Below are 8,813 nucleotides of genomic sequence, written 5' to 3'. Positions count from 1 at the left end.
CATTCACGATTACACGAAAAACCATAAAATACCTAGGAGTAAACCTAACCAAGGATGTAAAAGACCTATATGATGAAAACTATAGAAAACTTATGAAAGAGATCGAAGAAGACACCAAGAAATGAAAAAATATTCCCTCTTCATGGATCGGAAGAATAAACATTGTAAAAATGTCATTACTACCCAAAGCAATCTACACATTCAGTGCAATCCCCATCAAAATTGCACCAATATTCTTCTCAAAACTAGAACAAACTATCCTCAAATTCGTATGGAACCACAAAAGACCCTGAATAGCCAAAGTCATATTGAAGAAGAAAACCATAATGGTAGGCATCACAATCCCAGACTTTAGCCTCTACTACAAAGCTGTCATCATCAAGACAGTATGGTACTAGCACAAAAACAGACACATGGACCAATGGAATAGAATAGAGAACCCACACCTGGGCCCACAAGTGTACAGCCAATTAATTTTTGACAAAGCAGGAAAGAGTATCTGATGGAAAAAAGACTGCCTCTTTAGCAGGTGGTGCTGGGAGAACTGGACAGCAACATGTAGAGGAATGAAACTAGACCACTCTCTTACACCATACACAAAAATAAACTCAAAGTGGCTGAAGGACCTGAATGTGAGACAGGAAACCATCAAAACCCTCGAGGAGAAAGTAGGAAGCAACCTCCTTGACCTCAACTGCAGCAATGTCCTACTCGACACATCCCCAAAGGCGAGGGAAATGAAAGCAAAACTGAACTTTTGGGACCTCATCAAGATAAAAAGCTTCTGCACTGCAAAGTTCCAGGTTTCAAATGGGGCCACTAACGAAGATGTTAATAAAACAATGAATATCAGGTTCCTGCCATATAAGTTTTATAGGAAGACCAGAGGTCAAATCAGGAGCCAATTTTTCCTACCCTATCTTTCCAACAAACACTCCCTGCTTCCAAACTGACACTGACCTCATTAAATTCACCTTTCCATAAAACTGAACTAAGCACTGCTGGGTTAGATAATTCAGGACAACTGGAAAAGACACAAGATCTATTTTTCTGCTTTTACAATGTTCACTTACAAAGTAAAACGTACCCCCCCAAAAATATTAAACACACAAAAACAGCAACACATATGCAGTAGCAGAACAACGTCAAGATCCTATGTATTTTAGGATCAATGCAAGCTTTGGACCAAGCAAGACTGAGGGAAATAAAGAGTAGCCCGAAGACTGGGCTCTACTCCTGAGCACCGACATGCTGCCTGTGGGATGCGGCACAGAACCCTGCTCCTCTCTTGGGCCAGGCAGTGAAGTGACTAGATTAGATTTTTTTAAAGTTTGTTTCAGCTCTGACAAGAACTTAATACAAAGAATACCAAAGCCTTTCAAAAGGCTTGTTGCTGTATTCCACAATGGTTGTTTAAATTGCTCGGCAAATCCTGAGATGTTTCAGTTTGGCGGCGACTATTCTAACAGGCTTCCTCCAGGGTATCACCAACTGAACCTTTAAATATATACAGTATATAGAGTAAAGAACCAATTAGTAAAAGGTAGAATTAAGCATGGGAACTTCCTAGGGGTTTAACCTGAGAAAGAAGGAAGATGGTATATTTAAAACTACAAACCTCCTCTAGAAAAATACACAAACACAAATTTTGTGTACAATTTTAGAAGATTCACAAACCCTTAGGTGAAATTTTGAGAAGAACCGAATCTGAATATGGTTAGTAAGAAGGGGGTTACCTAAGGAGGACTTCCTAGCCAGTGAGGGAGAAGGGTATCCATGTGGTATCTTGCTTAAAATCTAAATGCATTGTATTCGACAGCCACTTTGTGATATAGTAAAGCTTATTATATGACTAGTCTCCAGCTAAATTTCTGATCTCTTGAAACTAGAAGGCAAAACCAGAATTTTTAGTCATAATTAAGCTTTTGAAAACATTCACAGAATATCTGCATTCATTCATTCTGAAAAGGAAATGCTACTCATTTTCATTCAAAGACCAGCTTCCTTTTCATTCAAAAAAAAAAAGAAAAGAAAGAGAGAAACCTGAAATAAAGCATGATGAGATGCCCTCTTCTGTTTATACACAGTTAATGCAAGGGGTTTTTGAATCCTAGCAATTCGGACGGTTTCATATTAAACTGTGAACACAGCAGGATTTTAAAATCCTAAAGCACTTCTATTGACCTCCAGTGACCGGAGTATCTCCTTATGCAGCAGACGGTCCTCTTTGCCAATTAAAAAGTCCTCATTCCTCTCTCTGTGTAATAGCACACCCTGTTCCTGGCTGAGAAGAAAATAAAATTAACCTTGGGCGGGCGGCTGTGCGCCTGATTTCCCTAGGCGAGTGAATGAGCTCACCAAATGTATAAATAATGTGCCCAAGTCCCCTTGCTGCTCAGGTTTTGTTTTTTTTTTTAATTCATTGCCCAGAAGCTTTGAGTGCAATTCCAAACTGCTAATATGTCAATACTCTCACCAGGGCTTGATTCCAGTCACTGCAAAACCAACAAGATAGCTGTAAACCCAGAAGGATGACCCAAACTTCCGGTTCTTTGGTGGCAGAATTTTGGTGTGCGGCTTGCAAAGTTTGACAAATTATGCAAAGAAACAAACGTAAAAGGACAGTTCTGAGATCTAAATTGAGGTGCTAGAGCTCAGTCGTTTTAGTGGAACTGCCACTGGGCTGCTGCCAGTTGCATCTGGGCAGGAAGGAAATGCAAATTAAAAGGAAAAATTAGGCCGTTTTAGAGCAAAGCGATTTTTCAGCAAAAGCTCAGTGTTAATGCTAATGAATAAAGAAGGTATTATTTAGTTTTAAATTGGGTTGATTGATTCTTTTCCTCGGTTATTCTCAACTGCTTCTTTGCCTCTTCCCTGGAGTCACTGAGGTGTTTTGATAAGGGCTCATTATGTCTGCAGTCCCGTCCTTGTTCCTTCTCACAAACTCTTTTCATCTCATCCAACTACAGAAAAGGATTTGTCCTTCCATAAGACCTGTACACTCTACTGAAATCAAAGCTAATTGCTTTCTTTGTGTCTTTCATCATCTTCAAAACTAAACAAACAACTCTGATCTAAAAGGTTGAACTTCCGAATCAGAACTGAATTTTAGACATCTCCCTACCGCTTCCCAGTCCCGAGAACTTAACATCCGTCCTCTGTGAGATTCAGAAATCCCTGTCTCGGTTCCATAATCAAGGAGCTGTTAGGATAAAATGAGATGCATATGGAAACGTACTTTGATACTATTCTTTGTACTTATTATTTATCAACTCATTTAATCCTTACAACTTTATGAAGTAAAGATTATTTTATCCCTATTTTACAGATAAGAAGACTGAGGCAGAAAAACTAAGACACTTGCCCAAGGTCTCCCAGCTACTAAGTGGAATCTCTGAGATTCAGACCCAGTTAGTCTGGATCCAGAGCTCACACAACCACATTTACATGCATGGCCTTCCAGTGTGAATGTCACATGTTGTCACCTGTTCATTTATTCATAAGCTCTGTATTGACCATCTACCATATGCCTCACACTCACTGATTACAACTAGAAAATTATCAAATCAATGAGATTTTTATTGCTTCTCATTTTCACCCTCCTCATTCTTCACCCTACAGGAAATAAAGAGAACAGGGTAAAGGAGAAAGAGGTCTCAAAACCCATCATTGAGACCCTTTTGAAAATAATCACAGAGAATCTTAAGATGCTGTTGTTGTACCCAGATTTTAATATCGCCCCCAAAAACCAGAGACCACCAGGGAGGCCGAATCATACATGCAAAAGCAAAGGGCTTTATTACGAATTTAGGCCCAGCCAGCCTAAACTCGGGCTCACAGACTTCAACAATACACTGGATCCACGTGGAGCAAGCCCCGAACATGGTGGGGCAGGGCCTTTTATGAGTTTGGGAAGGGGGAGTTACAGGAAATGGTGACACAGGTACAGGGGTCCAATCACTTTAGCATCACATCATTGACAGTAACTTTAACCAATTACAGAGTGGATCCAGAACCCTCAGGTAGGGCGTGACTAGTCTTAACCTCCATCTTTAGACCCGCCCCCAGAAATGTTAAAGGTGTTAGCTGGTCTTTCCTGATTGGGTGTTACAAGGGTTGTCTGAGAAGCTGACACTTAGGCCTCCAAGGTCAGAGTCAGTTTGATTCAGACCTGTCCTTACACTGCCATTCAGTTGAAAAGCCCACCTCTGTGGCATCGACTCACCTACCGTTGATAAGAAGTTGGGGGTTAGGAAGGCAGTGAGAGACAACACACAGTGTTCTCTCCACAGGAGGGGGAAGGCTGCAAAAGCACAAAATGAAGTCTGGACCAGGGTTTCCAGCTCACTGAACATCAGAAGCACAGAGCAGCAAACCCCAAAGCCCCCCCAACCTGCCTCAGCCTTTTTCATTGGGTCACCGCAAGGTCCAGGGAGACACCCACACTTGCTGGACTGCAAAGAGCTCTATGATGACAGAGGTAAAGACACAGGGACTTGTAGCAAGTGATCCCTCACTTGCCTCAACAAGGACTCCTTTAGGCAGGAGACATGATATTTAATTTTTAAAATGGGGGGATGGGGGTGAAAATCTCAGAATTTACTTACAATTATTTAGAAAAAATAACCATTAGAAAAAGGGTAATTAAAAGTTTTCACACTAATGAGGCTTTCTCTCCCAAAGCAGTCTTCTCTAACAGCTTCAAATAATTTTAACCTCATTAGTTAATCACCTTCTCCCACAGTAAGTGATCATTATTAGTTGTGTGTTTTTAAGAACGGGAAAATGTAAACAAAAGAAGAATAAATGGAACTGTAATATAACAATCAATATATATTTTGTCTTTGTGCCCAGTCCTTGTAATTTCCTGAGTGACAGTGAGTGAGAAGAGTGCGTTTTATTATTCAGAATAAGCCCCTTCCTACCCTACCTGAGTTTGTGGTAAGTGCTGAGTGGGTGCTGGGTAGCTTTGGATGGGAGTTGGTTGCCAAAGGAACCAATCATGTGACTAGATGGTTGGAAGTTTCAGTCCCACCCTGACCTCCAAGGAGGGAGAAGGGTTGGAAATTGAGTTAATCATCAGTGGCCAATGATTTGATCATTCGTGCCTATATAAGAAACTTTCATAAAAAAAAAAAAAACCCTAGATAGTAGCGTTCCAAGAGCTTCCAGGATGGTGAATGCATGCACTCATGTGCCAGGAAAGTGACACAACCCAAACTCCACTGGGACAGAAGCTCCTGCACTCAGAACTTTTCTGGATCTTGCCATGTGTACCTCTTCATCAGCCTGTACATTTGTATCCTTCATAGTATCTTTTACAATAAACTGGCAATAGTAAGTAAAGTGTCTGTTTTCCTTTATAATAAACTGGTAATCATAAGTAAAGTGTTTATTTTCCTGAGGCCTGTGAGCCATTATAACAAATTACCAAATCAGGGGCGGGGGTTATGGGAACTCCTGATTTGTAGTCAAGTCAGATAAAAGTGTGAGTTCCCTGGGGACTCTCCACTTGCAATTGGCATGTTAAGTTGGAGGCAGTCTCCTGCGGCTGTGGGGTCTCTTAACTCTGCGTAGTTAGTATCAGAATTGAACTAAGGTGTAGGACATCCAGTTGGTGTTGACAGAGAATTGGAGAATTGCTTGGTGTGGAAAACCCACACATTTGGTGTCATAATTGTTGGTAGTAATAACAGATAGAAAAGAAGAGACATTCTACACAAAGCTGCAGCATGTCCCCTGCCAGGAAAAAGATTTCTCTATCAGGGAACATGCACATTCTTTTTACTTGGAAGTATCAATTCCTTTTTGAAAAGGCTGACCAAATACGGATTGCGTCTTCTATAATTTGCCCTTCTGATAAATATTAGTCATACTAACTTAAAAGTATAACATTGCTCTCTCATCATACCCTTCTCTCCACCTTCTAGAGACACCCAGAAAGAGGAGGATCATGGGGCCTATTGATATCAATCAGTTCTCATCACATAGCACATCATACACTCACACAGTATATGAGAGCATATACACCCTCTGACCCTGAACTTGCTGGTAAGCTTTATAACATAGATGGAATGGATAATAGATTCACTAAATTCACAGTAGCTACCCAAGTGGTCCAAGGGTAATCCCAGACCACTGAGCTCAGACATGTACTCTAAAGAACAAATCCAAAATCATCTCAGAAAAGTGAAACAGTAGACAGAAATGACTACAGATATTTTTTTGAAAGTTAAGTAGAGGTGTGAAAAGTATATAATTACAAAATGGATAAGAAAGATGAGACTTCATTGTCACTGATACTTTCCAACCAAGCAGGGCTGCCATTTAAGAAGCAGAAAGACCATGGAAGGCAACAATAGCACTGTGGTGCCTGGAAACTTTAAGTAGACCAATGGGGTCTAGAAGGAAGCACAACATATTGAGGGATGTAAATCTCATACAAAACAGTACCTCAAAATGGGTGGCTGGGTGGCTCCCCCGGTTAAGTGTTCGACTCTTGATTTCCGCCATGATCTCAAAGTTTATGAGATCAAGACCAGAGCAGGCCTGGAGCCTATTTGGGATTTTCTCTCTCTCCCTCTCTCTCTGCTTGCCGGTGCTCACCCATGCTAGCACATGCTCACTCACTCATTCTCTCTCAAAATAAATAAATAAAAATATTTTAAATTGTTTAAAAAGTACCTTAAAACAGAAAGTAGTTAACACATTGGTTTTCCAAGACTTAACACAGGAATATGTAAATACTATAGATTTAAGGGGACATAAATGCTGCAGGCAGAAGAACCAACTAAGTGACATGGGATCATAGATTCTTGGAAAATATTTTAGAGACATAGACCCTGATTCTACTCAACATGGTTCCGCACCCTTAGACTGAAAATGTCCAGTGTTCGGAAGTTTAGTATCAAGGCAGTCTTACATTTTTAAACGCTAACTTAAAATAAAAAATGTTGGCTCTCAGCACGGATCCGCTGTGTTGGTAAAGTCTGTGAGCCGGAGCTTAAGCTCGGCCAGCCTAAGCCCATAATAAAACCCCCTTTGCTTTTGCATGCATGAAAAAAAAATAAATTAAAATAAAATAAGGGGGGAAAAGAGGTGGTGGTGATGGTGGAGGTCACTTAAGGGGAAGAGCACTGGGTGTTGTATGGAAACCAATTTGACAATAAAATATTATGGAAAAAAATAAAATAAAATAAAATAAAATATGTTTTTCTCTTTACATTGGGCTGAAATCTGCCACTATGTAACTCACATCTACTAATCCTAGGACTTCTGCAATAATGAGACTAAGTCTCCATGACAGGCCTTGGAAAACAAAGGTAGTTATCAGTCCCTCTCTAAGCCTGCTTTTCTCCAAACTAGTTACAGTTCCCGTTGAGACCCAGACAGCATGGTTTCTAGATCTCTCAAAAACCCTAGAAGCTGGCTTTGGCATCAAATTTCAGTGAGCCTATGAATACCTGGAATGCTTGTTAAAGATGGAGACTGCCAGCCTCCCAAGCCCCTGCCACGTTCTGATGCAGTCTGGATATCTGGGCCCTGAATCAGAACATTGAGATGTCCCTTCCTGATACAAGCAGCCAAAGACCACACTTGAGAAAGCGCACTGGTACATTCTTGCCACAGCAAAGTATGATACCACAAACTGGACGTGGGACTCCAAACTCCCTCCAACTAATGGAGGGTCCAGTGAGAGCGTCTCTGATCTCCACCGGCATGTGTACTTCCAAAGCCTCACTTCTTTTGAATAGAATATTTTGTCAATTCTGTCCTTTGGAAATTTAGCTGCAAGCCACTAATATCTAAGTGAGTATGCTTTATGCTTTATGTATGACCCAAATCAGAACGATGAAAGTTGCATTTGGATGTATATTACTATGGGAGCAGACATATTCAACAGCAACATTTCAGGCCCTGACTCTGGTCCTGTCTGACAGGGAAAACTCCTGACAGCCTAGGAATATTCTTACAGACTGCTGTCTTCCTAGTTGAAATTCTTTTTTCTTTTTTACTATTATCTTTAGAAAGTTATTCACTATTTTAGAAGTTAATTATTTTGTATGCCTATTCTTACTTTGGATCAGAGACCACCCTGTCGATATTCTTCAAAACTCCCCTACTCAAGTGTCACACGTTCTGTGGAAAATTATAATATCCTCTTCTGGGAAAAACAAAGAACAGAACAGACTCTATTTTCAGCTGGCATCGAATGGCAAGAGATTCAGTGTCCTTCTACCCAGCAGAATAATGAAGTGGGAAGTAGAAACCCCAGGTTCAAGTATGAGTCAGGAACAAGGTATGAAGTACTGTTCTGGCCAGATATCTGATATGCCCAACAGGAGTGTGGCCGCTTCCATGAGAAAGGGCAAATGTCCATATCAGATTGAGGTGTGTCAACTAGAATAGAGACTTCTCTTGTCTCTGATCTAAGCTGAGAAACTTTGGAAGAAACTAGTTCAAGAACTAGGCTGATTCAGACACTCCAAAAGAATGATGTTTATAGAAATAAAACAAAAGATGCTGAATCATTCAGAGAGGTACCATGTACCCATCAAGCAGTTTCCTCTACTGGTGACAATTTATGCAACTATAATATAATATCAAAATTAAGGAGTTAACGTTGGTACAATCCACAGATCTTACTCAAATTTCACCTGTTTTTTTCTTCTTTTTAATAATACCTTGATTTTTTTTAAGTTTTTATTCAAATTCCAATTAGTTAACTGACAGTATAGTATTAGTTTTAGGTGTGCAGTATAATAATTCAACACTTCCATACAACACCCAGTACTCATCACAAGTGTATGATT

Source organism: Suricata suricatta, chromosome 5 (assembly GCF_006229205.1).
Source record: "Suricata suricatta isolate VVHF042 chromosome 5, meerkat_22Aug2017_6uvM2_HiC, whole genome shotgun sequence".
Lineage (NCBI taxonomy): Eukaryota > Metazoa > Chordata > Mammalia > Carnivora > Herpestidae > Suricata > Suricata suricatta.
The sequence above is the reverse complement of the archived record's forward strand: the minus strand, read 5'-3'. Positions refer to the sequence as shown.